This window comes from Canis lupus, chromosome 20 (genome assembly GCF_003254725.2).
Source record: "Canis lupus dingo isolate Sandy chromosome 20, ASM325472v2, whole genome shotgun sequence".
In the NCBI taxonomy this organism is placed as follows: Eukaryota; Metazoa; Chordata; class Mammalia; order Carnivora; family Canidae; genus Canis; species Canis lupus.
In genome coordinates this window covers 13,253,710-13,267,707 of record NC_064262.1, presented here as the reverse complement: position 1 = coordinate 13,267,707, position 13,998 = coordinate 13,253,710, and the positions used below count along the sequence as shown (strand labels likewise).

Sequence of the window (13,998 nt, the reverse complement as noted above, 5' to 3'; positions counted from 1 at the left end):
ATTAGTTTTGGCATTATTTTATCAACAATATCTATGGTGGTACCTTAGTTTGTTCCTGAAGTTTCACAAGATGGTTAACTCTATCAACCAATGATGATACAAAGTAGGCAGATTCTAATGACTTCCTCCCTCTAAGATGGCAAAACTGGGGCAAAGAGATGACCATGACTGGCCCAAAGGCTCAGAGGCTGCTCCTAAAATGGGGAAGGAGGCCATTTAAGGCAGTGGTGATGGATTTCTCCAAAGAAAAGGACTTAGTACCCTTACAGGCTGGAATTGGAATCCAGGCTGCACTACTTAATTCACAGGGTCATCTTGGGAAATTACCTGATTTCTCTGAGCCCTCGGGCCTGCATCTATCAAGTAGAGATAATAAATATGCCCAGGGTTGTTGCAACTCAACAGCGCGATGCATGAAAAGTGCAGGTGGTCTGGGCTCAATAAAATCAGTCTCTCCAATTATCATTATTACTATTGTTGTTACAGCTACTATGTGGCGCAGCAGGCAGTGCCTGCCTGGGATGCTGTGAAGTGTTTTGGCTCGCCACTATGCCCCAGCGCCTGGCACAGTGCCTGGCACCCAGGAGACACTCAGGGAAACGTTTGTGGAACGAATGCCTATCGTGTGAGGAAGGGAGAGCAGCCTGCTGCCTTTGCTTCTTAGCTCAGCCTTTGCCCTTCTTCCCAAGGCCAAACAGCTTGCACGCAGCTCGAGAGCCCAGGCGCTCCCTGGCAGGGGGCAGCAGCCCACCTCCTCCCAGACGCGGCTGTCGGGGCTGCTGGAGGGCGCCCCGCCTGGACGCGCACCGCGGGCGCGAGCGGCTCTCCCCGAAGCCCTGATTTTTCTGGCTGGCGCTTTATTGACTTAAGCATTTTCAGCTCCGGGGAGCAAAGGGGCTGCTAGAAGCGGGGTCAGGACCTAGGTCGCGGTTTGTATTTGTTGCGTGCCTCGCGATCTCCGCGCCCGCGAGTCCCGCACCGCGCGGCTCCCTTATTTGCGCACCTGGGGGGGGGGGGGGGGGCTCGCGTTCGTCCACCTCCTGCGGCCCGAGGAAGGGCACCAGCAGCTCGGGGGCTCGCAAGCCGCTTGCCCGTGTCCCCGCCTGCGCGGACCGTCGCTCCCACAGTTAGTTTTCTGTGCAAAAACCCGAGCAGGGCGGAGCAGATTAAATAAAGACAACCTCGCGCCTTTAATCCTTGACCGCAAACACTGGCGTTTCTGTGCCCTGGATTTCTGAAATTCTTGGCTCAGGAACTCGAGGCGCGGGGAGGGAGGAGGAGGGTGGGTAGCAGCTCGTAAAAACTTCCCAAAGCAGAAACCCGAGCTGCTCCCCGCCCCCCTCTGCCTGAGCTACCTGGATTCCAGGGTAGGGGGCAGCTGGAAGAGGAGCGTCCCCAAGGGCCGGGGCGCCCCCCAGGGGTGGCTTCGAGCCGCCGGCTCCCAGCCCCGCCGGCGCTCCGCCAGCAGCCGGATTCGAAGCCCCGACGCCCCGCAGGACGCCCCTCCCTGTCCCCGCGCGTTTCTATTTAGAGCCCAGCCCGGAGCCCAGGGGATTCTGGGACTCGTAGTCCTTCCCCCTAGCCCCAGGCGCCGCCACGACCCCGGGCTCGGACTACATTGCCCAGGGAGCGTCCCGGCCTATATAAGCAGTCAGGCGCCGCTTCAAAGTGCAGTAACTATGTGGATGTTCTGCTGAAGCGTTTCCTCAAGCTCGCTGGGGTGGGAGGAGAGGAGGAGGTGGTGGTGGAGGAGGAGGAGGCAGAGGGTGGAGAGAGAGAGAGAGAGAGAGAGAGAAAGCGCACGCACAGAGGAGGTGTGGGTGTTCCGTTTCCATCCTAACGGAACGAGCTCCCTCTTCGCGGACATGGGATTACCCAGCGGCTGCTAACCCCTCTCCTCGCCCTGCTCCCCCAAACCGGCGTGGCTCCCGGGCACCAAGGTAGCGGCTGGGGCCGGGCAGAGGGCGCGGGGAGTTGGCACTGCCCTCCCCGGGCGCCCAAGTTTTTGCCCCGCTCTCCGGGAGTTCTTGATGGATTTGCATGCACTTGCATGCGTTTGGGGGTTCTTTAGCTGGGGGCATTTTTGGGGTGTTCGTTTGAGGCTGAACAAAAATCCTCGATTCCAGTGACTGGCCTTGAAGGCTACCCATTCTGGACTGGAATGGCATTCCCCCAAGTTGGAAACTGTTGCAGCAGCTGCAGGAAATGGTGTTTTCTTGGTGTGTGTGTGTGTGTGTGTGTGTTGGGGGGTGTCATATGTGAGTCCGCTCAAGGAAACAATCTTTTAAAAGTAGCCCTCCCTCGAGCTGCACGGTTGGGAGAAAAATGCATGGCGGGGAGGGCGGGGGGGAGGGAGCAGTGGGGAGGGTTTTTAAAAAACGGAAGACAAGCCGGGGAGCGGTGAGGGATGAAGTGTGGACGGAGCTCACGGCCAGTGAGGATGCGGGCTTCGGAACTTGGCCTAGGCTCTGGGAAACAAGTGCTTTGGGATTTGCACGTTCCAAGTTTTTGCGTGCCTAGTCTCACTTGTCAGTTACATACTGGGAATAAGTAAGCAAAGTTACCTGTAATCTTTGTCCAACTGATCCCTCCAAGCTTTCCTGTCTTGTTTGGGGGAAGGGCAGGGGTGTCTCTCCAGGAAGAAGGCTAAAGAAGGTGGCAGTTTGCAATTTGAAACATTGCTCTTAGTGGCCCGCCTTCCTGGTCTTATACTTAAGTTTTCTTTCTTTCTAAATACTTAGGAGCTGGCTTCGGAGGAGCAGGATTCGCACAGCTGGAGTGTTTTGGCAACAGAGTGCCTGACCTCGGTCAGGTGAGTGTGAAGCCTGAGTGCTGGAGTCAGTAATGACTTTTTGTTTTAAGTGTATTTTATGTCCTCTCTAAAGAGCCATGGAGATTAGGAGCAGAAAAGAAAAGCAAACTCCAAGGCTTAGTGTCCAAAATTTGTCACTGCTTTCTGTGAGAGCTTTAGGGAGCATTTGAGATCCAGAGGGCAGTCCTGCCTAGCTAGCACTTTTGGCCCAGGCTCAGACTTAAAGCAGCCTGAACATTTATGAGAGGAGGGGGGAAAACCCATTAGATGGAGCGATAAAAGAAATGCCCATTGGTGCCCCGCAGTGTGCTGATGATTTAAATTCAGAAGGATGCAGTACATTTCATCTGTCAAGATACGTAAGCAAAAATTAACTGCCTCTTTCAAAAATAGTCACTTTTTTCTTGCTGTAATGTGTGTTTAATCAGAGTAGGTTCGATTGCAAGAAATGAAAGTGGTTGCTGGCAATTTGAAAGAATTAGTACTTTAAAAAGGGAAGTTCTTGAAGTGTGAGAGAGTGGCATCCAGTCCTTGACTTGAAGCTGCCTGAATGTCAAGGAATCTGATGAGTCCCTCTTGTTTGGGTGCTTATTGTGGGATATGAGTTGAGGGTAGCATTTATTTGTAAAGACAAGCAGCTCCTGTCATTCCGCCCCCCCCCCCCCCAAATGATCAGACTCTGCACCATAAGAAAGGGAGGTTTTAACAGCTGCATATATATCCCCATTGCTGCAGATTTGGCCGTCACAAGTTTTTTCTTCCAAAAAGGCCAGGAGGAACAGGGTAGACAACAGAATAACATGGTGGAGGACCAGCTCTTTGTAACTTCTTTAACCTTCTAAATATTTAGCTGTTCCCTGGGTTACAATCTTTGGGCTTTTTAAATTAGAAAATAAAAGGCAGACACTTCATTATAGTAGTATAGTGCTTTTGTTTCCTGTTGATAAGATCCGTAGGAGTGCTGGTGGAGTGGGAACCATTTGGATGTGTGGGGTATAGTTCATTCTTGGAATTCTGTTGACTTTCAAGGCTACCTGGGCACTCAAAAGGCCAAGGAAAGGGTTAAGTTCCCCTTTTTTGAGTAAGCTACAGACCAGGAGAAACTGATCCATAGACTCTTCTCCAACTTGTTGCTAAAAATAATACTGACACATTAAATCCTTGTAAGCCTGGTCCAGAGCCAGATATCACAGAAACCGTGAGTCAGGTATAGGTGAAGAAGCTGAGGAGTAGAGAGAATGGGAACACTTGTGTAGTAGCCAGTGCACAGTGGAAGCAAGGAATATAACGCCAGGTTGTGGGACTGTCCTGTGTTCCACAGACACATTTAAGTTGGGAAGAAGTGAAGGGAGAAGCCAGGAAAAATGATAAACTTATTTCGGTTAATGACATAAATCTTACTTATGTCCCACCAGTGGTGAATGGGTAATAATACTTACCTTGACTTAAGGGAAACGATGTGGCTGTAGATGGAGGGATAAGAGTGTGGCTATTTGAGGAGGTATCAGATGTCATACTGATTTTGTTTTAGAAAGTTGTAAAAGCTGTATGCTGAAACCCTGAATGAGGAGAGTAAACGAAATCAAACCACACCACGAGGAACATTGTCTAAGTTCAGCACTGGGTTCATGTCATAACTGAAATCCATCTTGATCATCTACATCAAGGCATCTGAGCAGGTTAAAAGAATCCGGTATTTCTCAGTCTGAATAATTTGATGGCTTAAGTTGCAGTGAGTCTAAACTGTGAAGTATCGGTATCTTTTCATATACTCTTCAGTTTGGTTTGTGGCCAGTTGTGCAGAACACTTTTTCATTTCTTTTTTCCTTGTGTGTGCAAGCATGTGTGTATGTGTGTTTTGAAAGTACAGTCTGTTCTTTAAATAATTCAAATCAGAACAGAATATACTATCAAGATTTCCCTCTGAGCAGGCAGGGAAAGTTCTTCATGCTCTAAATGAGTTACTCCTGGCCTCCACTTTGAGGAAATTGTTGGGGGTTGACAATAGTACTATCCACTTTTAAATAAAGTGGTTGCCTTTTGGGAGGGAATTGGGATCTTTTCTTTAGGAATGACAGATGAAATGGTTGCTTAGAAGAAAGGAAAGATGAAACCAACGAGATAAATCTCTTGCCTTTTTCCTCAAAATATTTTTTTGAGGGAAAAGTGGAGAAGACCAGCGTATTAGGGATACAAACAAATGAAACTTCTAATCCAATGGTATACAACTAGCTGACTTCTAGACAAAGTCGCGTGGCTTTGTAGCTCATTTATCTCAGGGAAATTCTGATTTCTTGACAAGCAGCTGTTAAATAACAAACCAAAATGAAACAACAAACACCAAATATGAACAAGAGAAAACAACAACAAAAAAGTAAACATAGGCCTGAAGTTAGGTTTCTAGGTCAAGCTGTCCTTGGATACATCTAATTAAGGAGTCTACACAAGGCCAATGTCCCATCTTGTTTACTGTTGGTTTGATCTTTTAAAATAAAACACATTGCATTTTCAGGCTCTTTATTAACTGGAAATGCACACAATTTTTTAGTTTACTTTTGCTGTTTTAAGCTTTTGCAGTGCTCTTTTGATGAAATCAGTTAAGGCTTGAAGTCAATGGCATGAATGACATAATTTTTATGATTCTGACCAATTTTTATAGTGTCTCTGGTTCTGAGTTTATTGCTAATGAGCTTGAACTGAAAATACCACTAAAACCATTATCTGTGGAGCTGTTCCTCCTATTGAACTATGGCTGTGGTCTTCCCTCAGTTGGCACAGTTTAAGACATTTGATGTGATAAAGCTCTTTATGTATTTCTAATACCTGCTAAAGTTGATATTCTCCTAAGTGTTTATTCCTACATTCAACAAATTCCTTGAGCATCTACTATGTATTGGGATATATTCTAAGTGCTGGGTATACAATAATGAAAGTCCTGTTCCCAAGAGACTTAAATCCTAGTTGGGGGGAAGCAGACATTATAAATAAGCAAATATTATTGTATAACAGTGCTATAGAGAAAAAGAAAGCCAAGTAAAGGGGAACAGGAAATAACAAATGTTGGTGAGAATCTGGAGAAATTGGAACTCCTGTGTACTGTTGGTGGGAAAGTAAAAAGGAACAGTCACTGCAGAAGACAGTATGGCAGTTCCTCAGAAAATTTAAGCAATTACCAAATGATCCACCAATTCCACTTCAGGGTATATAACCCAGAGAATTGAAAGCAGGAACTCAACAGATATTTGTGCATTCGTGTTCCTAGCAGCATTATTTACAGTACCCAAAACGTGGAAACAACCCAAGTCTCCACTGACCGATGAATGGATAAACCAAAAGTGGTATATCCATATAATGGAATATTATTTGGCCATAAAAAGGAATGCAATTGTTTTACACGTTACAAGATGAGTGAAGGTTGAAAACATTATGCTAAGTGAAATAAGGCATACATAAAAGAGAGGAGTAGAATGATGCTTGGCAGGGGCTGGGGGAATATGGAGTTTGTTTAATGGATACAGAGTTTCATTTGGGGAAGATAAAATTCTGGAAAGGGATGGTTATATTAGTTGCACAACTATGTGAATGAACTTAATGCTACTGAATTTTACACTTAAAATGATTAATATGGTAAATTTTATGTTGTGTCTGTGTATTTTACCACAGTAAAAAATGTCAATAAAATAATGTGAAGGGGATAAAGGAGTATTCAGGTGGGGATCTGGAATCAGGGAAGGGATCTCTAATAATCTTTGCGTTTGAGCAGAGAGCTGAAGGAAGTGAGAGGCTAGTTGTATCTGGCCAAGAGGGACATTCCAAAGGGCAAGAGCAGAAGGTGGAGAGGCCCTGAGATGGGAGCAGGTGCAGCACGTTAGGGAAAGGCCAGGGGGCCGGGTTGGTTGCAGCTGAGGGAGAGTGCTAGACATTCAGGTGAGAGAGGGGGTCAGGGTCAGATCCTGCAAGAGCCCAGTTTTTGCAGGTGAGCCATAATTTATTTCTCTGAAGGTTTCTTAACTTTCTCAGAACTCTTAGTGTGGTTCTCAACATCCCTGAGCTACATTGTCCTTTCTGAAGAGGCTAGTGAGGCTGGCAAGATCACATACCATATTGGAACTTGATATCGGGTGAGGGTAGAGGGTCAAACCCAGATTTCTAGATTGGTTAATCACATGACTGACCTGGGATTGTAATCCACTTTAGTAGGAAGGGAATATTCTTTGATGAATAAATGAACCTGCAGTTGGTTTGAGTAAGGAATTTTAAGAACTTAATGATATTCTTGGTGGTTTTTCTTCAACACAAACTTTGTGCACTTTGCTACTGCCCACCCCTCTTCCTGTCTGTCAGGTCTTATTTCACAGAATTACACAAGGGGAATTCATGCTTGGCTGTCTAGCATGATCCTTGGGGAATACGAAGTTCCACCTAAGTGATTCTCTCTGATAAGTGGACTGGACCCCTTCGTGTGTACACATTTATCATGTACATACATGTTGTTACTTATTGCGTAAGATAAACATATTCAACTAAACAATAGGAAATAAAGATAGGTGACAAAACCAACCCTACCATCCCCCAACCCTACCATCCAAGATGAAGGGTTCAGACCCCTCCCATGTATACATATGTAAAAATTATGTGTATATTTAAATTTCATAAAAAAAGACTCATGCAGTACTTCAAGTTTGGTACCTTACTTATTGCACTCTATCCTGAACCTCTGTTCTGGTTACTAAATAGACATCTGTGTCTTCATTTTTCTGTACCTTTGATGGACTGCATTTGAGTGGTGATGTGTAGAATCAGTAGGGTAAAAAAAAAATTATCAGGGGCACCGGGTGGCTCAGTGATTGAGTGGCTGCTTTGGCTCAGGTCATGATCCTAGGGTCCTGGGATTGAGTCCCACATTGGGCTCCCTACATGGAGCCTGCTTCTCCCTCTGCCTGTGTCTCTGCCTCTCTTTCACTTGGTCTCTCATGAATACATAAATGAAATCTTTAAAAAAAATTGTCATTCAGCTTTCATCACCCATCTTGGAATCCAAGTCTTCTCGTTCAATTTATACTGTTTTTTTAAAGAAAACTGGGTGGAATGGAAGGTAAAGCACTATTCAAATTTAGCTATCACAGGGATAAAGCCTAGTAATCATTCATTTCAATACAGAATTTCTTATTTCTTCTTCAGAGTAGCTTAATTCTGTGGGGTAGGTAGGGCCAGGCACTCTTTTCTGTTTGCACTTAAAAAGAAAACTTCACGGCAGAAAATTAGAAATACATATAATAGAACTTAGTTTAATGAACTGGTCTTTACTCATCACCTACCCCGCACAGTTATTAATCCATGACCATTATGCTTTTCCCTGTATTCTGATACACCTTCTCCTTTTGTCTTTGGTGAGTTGGAAACAAATCCCAGGCATACCAGTTCAGTCTGTCTTTTAGTATGTATCTCTAGTATTGGGATTAAAAAAAATGATAATCTTATTCATCTCAAGGGAAAAAAAACAAATTTTTTAATTGAGTCTATATTTTCACTTCCTTCCAACATGTATAAATGCATGCATACACATATGTATACAATATCATATATATATACTTACAATAATATATATGCATATTTTACAGTTTGAATTGGGATGCAAATAAGGTCAATATATTACAGATGGTTGTTATGTTGTCTTTTTTTAAATATTTTATTTATTTGAGAGAGAGAGTGTGTGTGCATGCGAGCACAAGCAAGGGTGAGGGGCAGAGGAAGAGGGAGAAGCAGGTTCCCTGCTTAGCAGGGAGCCCAATGTGGGGCTTGATCCCAGAACCCAGGGATCATGACCTAAGCCCAAGGAAGATGCTTAACTGACTGAGCCACCGAGGTGCCCCTGATTGATGTTTCTTTTAATTTGTATAGTTTCCTTACATATTTTTTTTCCCCTGTGCATTTAATGGTTGTCCCTGAAATAACTGGGTGATCTATTTTCCCACAATTGAGATATTGCTCACTGCGTCAGTGTGGTATAGTTGAACATGTGCTTCTGTTCCCTGTATATATCCTATCTGGTTGTTTAATGTAGAGGCTTGATCAGAATCAGGGTTTTTTTTTTTTTGTTTGTTTGTTTGTTTGTTTTTTGTTTTGTTTTGTTTTAGAGAAGGGCATTTCTATTTTTTTGAACTTTATTCAGGAAAGTGTATGATATATCTGGGTATGTCATCTTGTGATGTTAGCAACCAATGATGCTCATTGCCATAATCTATTAGTTCATTTGGATTTGTAAAACTCCTATTTTTCTTTTTTCATTCATTAGCTGAACTATTTTATGAAAAACTTCCCTCCACTAAGTTTTTTTTTTCCCTTGGGGTATATAGTTAATGTAAGAAAGACAGAATCTGTACTTGAAATTCTTTCTGTATTTTACTAGTTTTCAAAAATGAGTTGATTCCCTACCATGATATGTGGCAGCAGTTCTCAACGCAGTGATACTGGGCAGTATCTGGGACATATTTGGTGGTTACAACTAGGGAGAGGGTGCTACTGGCATCCAATGGATAAAGGCTGGGGATGCTGATAAATAGATCACTTAGCCCTGCCACAATACAGAATTCTCCATTTCACAGTAACAGCTGTGCTACTGATGAGAAACCCTTGTACTAAGATGACCATTTGGGGGGGGGGGGGGTTGGTTAGTATCTTTATGAACTGATGGATTTAAACATATTTTATGTTTCTCTTTAGCTATTCTTCTTGATGATCTAAGTGCCCATTTTTGCTCAGCAAGAGAGAGGTTGTTCAAATTGGTTAAAAAAACACAACCCTAGTAGTCTTTGATAGCTTTCTTGCTTTTGATATAAGAGGATGTTCTGGGCTCATATTCTATATTTCTAGTCCCAGACCTGGAATCAGCCTTTTCTCCAAGGAGCCATAGTTCTTTTGAGTGGGAATGGTGTTTGGAGATCTCTCCTCAGGGCCAGATAGGTATTCTTATTCTCCTCATACAGGTCAGAAAACGAATCAAAATGAAAACCTGAAACCTGAATGCTTTCAGTGAAAGTATTTCCAAAACATAGTCAACACATCTTTACATCTTTGCCTTTTTAAAAGGGATTCTGAACGTACTCAAAACTTTTCACTTGGGTATCAGTTATAGCCTTAGTATACTGCTACTAAAATACAGTAGTACTCCCCATATAAGCAGGAATGTTATTCTTGTTCTGCCTCCGTGACTTCCATACTGTATGGCAACCCATTATGAGGTCCTGAAATCAGTTAGTGGGCCTCCCTCATCAATTTTTAATGAAGTGGAGTGGAATAGAAAACATCAAAGTGTATTGTATGGCTACTTGGAAGGAACTGTTGTACATTGTAACAAACTCTCCCACCGGGCATTTGCAGTCTCTCTCCATATACCAGTGAACGCTGGGTTGTAAGTTTAGTGCATTTCTTATGTGGGTTGCAGTCCAAAGTTTGAGAAACATTGTTTTACATCTTTATTCCTCCAGTTGTGGTCACCAGACTAGCATTCTTGGCTTCAAGAGTGAGCTTGTTCGAAGCGTAGACTCTCAGGCCCCACCCCAGACCCACTGAATCAGAACCTGTGTTTTAGCAGAATCCCCATGGGATTCATGCACACTCAAAAGTATGAGAATCTCTCTGCTGACCCTCCTGTGCTTTTTCAGTATTTGTCTTATTTTTATGGTTATTTTTTTCCTGGCTGGCTCTCACCTGTCGAAACTGACCTTTGTACTTGCCCCTAGCAGGCTTTTCGTTTTCAGTGAAGTGGAAAGATAGGCTAAATCACCCACTGAAGGTGAGCATATAGGCCTGGTAGGGACTCTCTGTGACAAAAATGGGAACTTTTATGCTTTCATGTGGGCACGCTTTTATTGGCAGTATCAGGTAGACGTGGAAACCAAACAGTACATGTAAAACCTGCTTGAGGTTGGGAAGTCACAGCTATGAGCAAGACTGCACTTTAACGTGCTGTTGTCAGACACTTTGAGCAACTTAGGTTTTATCATGTTTTATGACCCGTTGGATTAGCAGAACTCGCAGACTGCTTGGTCTAATGGTGCTCATCAGAAATAAATGAATGTAAGAAAAAACATCACTAAGAAAAAACATCACTAACCTCCACACTCTTTGCTGTTTGTTTGCATTACAGAAGGAGCTCTGTCTGGGAAGTGATTTTGTTTTGCAAAACAAGCAGTTTCAAAACTTTACCATGCACTTGTTTCTGAATAGAAAAAGCTGATACAACACCTAGACATAGAGACATTCATGTATTTTGCCTTGGTGTGTCTGTGTGTGTGACCCTGTTTCTGTGCCTTTGCCCATGTGCTTTCTGCCTGCTGTCCCCATCCCTACCCTGTCTTTATCCACCTTGCCAGATACTTCTTTTCCCAACCCGAATGCTTCCTTCCTCTTCTAGAAACTCTTTTCTGGTCTTTTGAAAATCATTGTGATTTGAAATTACATTTTCCTTATGGGCTTTGTTGATTTTTAACCTACAAATGTACCAGAGAGTTGTGTCCACAAACTGTTGAATGAAGTTTTTAATCTCCATGTTTTATCTCCCATTGAAGGATGGGGAGGCTGTTTGTCAGAAGAATCTAATTTTTTGTACACTTCTCCTAATTAAATATTTCTCAAATTGGTGGTTTGCTTTGAAAAGCCCCTTTTGCCATGGAGAGCAGAGAGAGGGCCATGTGGAAATGTATTACACAGCTCCTTTTGCTAGCTTGGGCCATGTTGCTCATAACAGTTCTTTGGGGCACGAGGCATGAGAATTTGTTGTGTGTTAGTAAAAGGGAGTGGAGGTAAAAATCAGGTAGTGAAACAAAGCTCCTCTCAGGTTGTAATGGTATTGCCCTGCCGAACCACAGGATGGGGACTCCGGACGACTGAGTGTTGACTGCCTCTTGGGTATGGGCAAAACATGTCACATCTGTGCTTCTGTTTCCTCTGCTGTAGAATAGGTATAAAAATACCTGCTTTGGGTTATTGCTGCCAAGTTGTAGAATAATAAATGTTTGCAAGAAATCTTAGAGGTTAAAACAAAACAAAACAAAGCCTCTGTCCTAGAGGAGTAGTTCTCAAGCAGCGGGGTGATTTTGCCTTGTAGGGACTTTAGGCAGTATCTGGAGAATTTTTTTGTCAAGGGAGAGTGTGTACTCCTATCATCTAGTATAGGTAGAGGTCAGGGATGCTGCTAAACATCCTACAATACACCGGATGTGTCCGGTGTACACAACAAGGAATTGTCTGCCCCCAGATGTTAATAGCCGTGAGGTTGAGAAACCCTGTCCTAGAGTGATTTTCCCCAGACTGAGGCTTTTCTCTCTGAGGATGTTAACCTAATTTGATTTGCTAGTTATGTGTGTGTGTGTGTGTGTGTGTGTGTGTGTGTGTGTGTGTGTGTGTGGTTCAGGTTGTAGATAGACGGGTGTCTCTTCAGGCTGGGGCTGACTTTAACTTTTTAATAAAATAAATACCACTCCCCCTCATGCCCCAAGTACTGGCTTTGGTTTCTGGAGCCCTGTGGTCTGTTAGTTTTGACCAGTACATACATGGTTGTGTGGCCTACAAGAAGTCACTCAGGTTTTTTGTTTTTGTTGTTTGCTTTTTCCACCTATAAAATGAGGAATTTTGGCTAGATAATCTCTACCCACCAAATATAAAATTTTCTGACTGCCAACTTTGAACTTTTGATTAGCTTCTCTTATGTTGGCCTTGGAGAATAGGAAACATGAGAGCACACATCAAAATTAACATCTTTTCTGAAAAATAACCATGTAGATAATGTACCTGTTTGGAGAATAGGGTATTTAGTAGGCATGTTTGTGAAAAGGCAAGTAGGTTTCTCTTTGTGGATGTGTGTGTTTTTCTCTTGTGTGTTTAATGAGCAACATTTAAACTAGAGAATTGTTTTGAACTATAGGTTTACAATCGCTACTTCTGAGATTGTCATAGAGGGCCCTGCTTAAAGTTGAAACTTTTGAGTTGGTGACTTCCTTTGGGACTGCCTGAAAACGAAAGCAGAATGCAATTTTCTATCCTCCGAGAGAAGTGCTTTTTGCAGTAGAATAAATTATCCCTTGATGGGGACACACTGCATTTCTGAGGACGGTCTGATCAGCCACTAATTGAACAAGAAGGCAAGGAGGGGGCTGTATGTAAATATGTATGGTGGGTGGTGGGGGGAAGCCTCAGGCTGGGTGGCCAACTCAAAAATATTGTGTTGCTCATCCTCGTTTCACAATAAAGATGGTATCGTCAAGAGTCTTTGCTCAAAGGAAGTCCCAAAATTAACCATGAGAGTACCCAGTCACAGAAGCAGAGACGATTGTAAAGAGAACCTTTTTCCTTGTCTTGGAAGAGTCAACTGTAAATGTGGTAGGTTTTCTCTTCCCTGTATTCAGAGCCATATTACCATATATGTACCTGGGTGAGGGCATCTTAAGGAGGCTTGTGCTCCTCTAGAAGGAGTGTCCTTGGCATCCAGCCAGGAGATCGATCAAATGCAGGCAACTCTTCCTTTTTCTGTGCACATTCTTGTTTTCCCTCTCAAAAGTCTTGTGGTTTGCCTGCCTTTGCCCTCTGGGGGCTGCTTGACCTGAAAGTGAAGTGCTGCTGCTTTTTTGTGTTGGTAGCAGCCGTGGCCCTCAGGTCTAATCCACTTTTCTGGGGGACCAGCTGCTGATGGCCTCCTGAATCTCCCAGCGCTTTTAAGTCTCTGTGCATGAGCCCTCTCTTTGCCTAGCTTTTAAAGGAAGCCTTTTGATTTTATTCTTTTTATACAATCATTTTTTAAAGCAAGCAACAATAAAACCAGCGCTAACTCTTTGGCAAAGGCCCTCTGTTTTTTAGGAGGTGAAGGTAATGTGAATATGCCAAGAAAGAACAGAAGACTGATAGATTTCTGCTGGCTACATTTTTTTAGCAGAAGAATGACTTTTTGAGTGCACTGTGCTTTGAGGTCAAGTGGCAAAACTCACTGACTGAAGGGGAGATCCAGAGGGGGCTATGAGGTGGGATGTGGTAATTTATTCTTCACCTGGCTGTACTTTGGTGCCCTGGGAATGGTGGGCACAGTGTTCTGCTGGAGTTGGTATTGACAAATTCAGATAAATGCATCTCATAGTGTGTCCCTTGTTTATATCCACTCATTGTGTGGACTTGTTTGTTGATAGGGTAACCCT

At 43.6% G+C, this 13,998-nt stretch overlaps 1 protein-coding gene across 11 annotated transcripts in view; it reads left to right on the top strand.

The window, feature by feature from the left end:
• The first annotated feature begins 1,667 nt into the window (after positions 1-1,667).
• The window catches only part of ITPR1 (inositol 1,4,5-trisphosphate receptor type 1), a 318,713-nt gene continuing 306,382 nt past the window's right edge, over positions 1,668-13,998 (top strand). For 7 of the 11 annotated variants that reach the window (XM_025451124.3, XM_025451147.3, XM_025451149.3 and 4 more), the window contains exons 1-2: positions 1,685-1,940; positions 2,742-2,812. The gene's annotated coding sequence lies outside the window, so the exon portion shown is untranslated. Of the gene's footprint in view, positions 1,941-2,531; positions 2,551-2,741; positions 2,813-13,998 lie in introns of those variants that run through there. The other 4 variants (XM_025451109.3, XM_025451170.3, XM_025451161.3 and 1 more) reach the window with 2 other exon arrangements.